At 37.1% G+C, this 2,876-nt stretch overlaps 1 pseudogene; it reads right to left on the bottom strand.

The window, feature by feature from the left end:
* Positions 1 to 1,159: 1,159 nt before the first annotated feature.
* On the bottom strand, positions 1,160 to 2,363 carry LOC108543536 (glycoprotein-N-acetylgalactosamine 3-beta-galactosyltransferase 1 pseudogene; annotated as a pseudogene).
* Between the last annotated feature and the right edge of the window lie 513 nt (positions 2,364 to 2,876).

Here is a 2,876-nt window from a genome sequence, read left to right as displayed (position 1 = left end):
TAATATGTCTCTAATGTTAGAATCTCTAATATAAATGAATACTGTGTGAATTCGTCTGTGACTTGCTTATTCCAGTAAAGAAGTTTTTTTTTCTTTTCTTTTTTTTTGAGAGTTTCACTTTGTTGCCCAGGCTGCAGTGCAGCGGCGTGACCTCAACTCACTGCAGCCTCTGCCTCAGCCTCTGGAGTAGCCGCGATTACAGGGTGCCTGCCACCACATCCGGCTAATTTTTGTCATTTTAGTAGAGATGGGGTTTAATCATCTTGGCCAGGCTGGTCTTGAACTCCTGACTTCGTGATCCACCGCACCCGGCCAATGTTAAGATCTTTTTATGTTCATGTGTATAAATAGTTCTTACATTTTCAGATTCCACACTATTTTATTGTATGAATGTCCTACTATTTATTCTATTGGATATTTGAGGTGTTTCCAGTTTTCTGCTATTACAAATGGTGTTGCTATAAACATTCTTGTAAATGTCTTCTAGTATAAATATATGAGTTTCTCCTGGGGATACATGCACATTTACTTTACCAAGTAATGTTACTAGATTCCAAAATCGTCGTATGAATTTATACCCCTTCCAGCAGTATTTTCCCTTGCACCACATACTAGCCAATAGATTACATTTTGAACATTTTTTTGCCAATATTGTAGGTAAAAAATGGCACCTGTGATTTTAATATGCACTTGCCAGAATAGAATTAAATTTTATTTCATATATTTATAAACTTTCTTCTGTGAAATGTCAGTTCATGTCTGTCGTCCATTTTTTAAAAATTTTCTTTGGGGCAGATCTGTTTATTACTAACATGGTGCAGTGTAGTTTTAGCAAATTTAATTGTTTTAGTTTCTCAGTGACAATACAAATGGTCAAAAATAGGCAACAAAATCTCTTTTCTAGTTCCTCTACCTGGCCACCATTTTAAAAACACAAATTCTTCATATAGATATATTTATATATTACTGTATGAAAACGCATTTTAAGACTTCACAGGTCGTTTAAACCTTCAGTTTATAGTCATTCATGTGAAAAATTTCTACATGGAATGTTCACTTAGAATTCCTCACTGGGATTCCAGTGTTCTATGTTAGAAATGCAGAAGTCCTTCTTCAGTGCAATGCTAGACATTTTACCTTTGTCCATCATAACTTTCATTCAAGGGTTTCCTAACCTCACTTTTGTATCTTCGTTTTTGTTTGCTTGACTAATTTCCTTTAGTATATTTTCAGGTAAGGTAGGTTGATATCTGTATAATCATGTAGACGAAGATGACAAACAAGGTATCCTAACTCATGCATAGTTGTAGAATCAACATAGTGAAAAGAAACTGCAAGATCAGAACAGCAACCAGGATCCTCTAGAGGAGGGTAATAGTTGTAATTCCAGTGCCAAAAGGTTCTGGGTGGACAATCTTTAATTAAATGTTCTGGCACAAAGGGATGAAAAGTTTCTTTTCCAGTGATACCTCTGGAATCTCCTGCTTCTACATTTATAATTTCCATGCATCTCCCCGTGCTGTCTTCAACGGAGGAACTAAATACACTTGTCTTGTTTTAAATGCATCAACAAATCTCTTCAAGGCTTCTTTGCTTAGTACATATTCTGCACCTCCACTCAATGTAGTCCTGCTTTACATAGGGTTTTAATTTTCTCCCAAAGTAAATGGGTCCTTCATTCAGGGTCATATTTTGAAAGAAGCCATCTCAAATTGTCTAGTATGACATACGTGTCATCATCTGCTTTCAAACACCAATCGACATCTTCTAAATAATGTTCATGAACATACTGAAAAGCTTTGTTTTCCAGTATAGCTGATCTCTGCCTTCTTTGGTTTTCAGTCTCACAGTAGGGAAGTCTTTATTTTCTTCTGCACTCATAACAACACTTTGTGACCATGCTAGGCCCACGTAACTTTGAGGCCTTTTTCTCTAGGTTTTAAGGGCTTGTCAAAACCCAGCAAAGAATTTTAACTTTTTGATAGAGGTTTTCAGCGATGTCGGTGTTGGCTAGAATCTGCATTGAAGTTCATTTGTCCTTCTAGATGATTGTGTCATTATTATCTGAATGCCTTGCATGAGGATCATTATGAAGCGCATTAGGCTGGGTGCCACCCTATTCTCCCAACAAAATACTAAATAGCTGAGAACATTAAAAAAACAAAAAATCCTATTGCCGATCCACAGAAGGCGGCTAACAAATTCAGCTAAGATTTAGAGGCCATTTCCTGAAAGTCTATTTCTCACATCAGCCGCGGCTCCCTATCGCTCCTCCTGCGGGGGCGGAAAGGAAGACGACTTGGGATCGGCGACCTTTGGTTCTCTGGGCAGCCTCAGAAGTGGCTCGTGGCCACGAGCCGAAACCGCCCACTGCAGTCCAAATAATTCAGCAGCGGTGGCGGCGGCCCGAATTGACCATTTTTCTGTCGGGTTTCTATTGTTCTCATACATGTATGGTTTATTACTTATTCTTGATAAAAGTCCTTTGTCAATTATCTGTGTTCCAATATCTTCTCCCAGTCTGGGACTTTTCGTTTGACTCTTTTAATAATCAGTTCTTAATTTTATTCAAATTTATCAATTTTTCCCTTTATAATTTGTACTTTTATGACTTAAGAATTCTTCCAATCCAAGGTCATACAACTATTTCCTATATTTTATTCTTAAAAGAGTCTGGCTTTGCCTCTTACATTAAGTCCACATTTAATCCACCTAAAATTGACATTTACATATGAGATTCCCATTCTATCACAAATCTAGTTTTTCATAATATGTGGTTTCTAGTCTCTGTATATTGTTCCATGGTCTATTCCTGCATCAAGTCTGTATTATCTTTCTTACAATACAGCTTAGTATCTGATAAGGCAAGTCTCACT

This window comes from Rhinopithecus bieti, unplaced genomic scaffold (genome assembly GCF_001698545.2).
Source record: "Rhinopithecus bieti isolate Rb0 unplaced genomic scaffold, ASM169854v2 scaffold_25288, whole genome shotgun sequence".
Classification (NCBI taxonomy): domain Eukaryota; kingdom Metazoa; phylum Chordata; class Mammalia; order Primates; family Cercopithecidae; genus Rhinopithecus; species Rhinopithecus bieti.
Note: the sequence above shows the minus strand (reverse complement) of the source record. Positions and strands in the feature narration are given on the sequence as shown.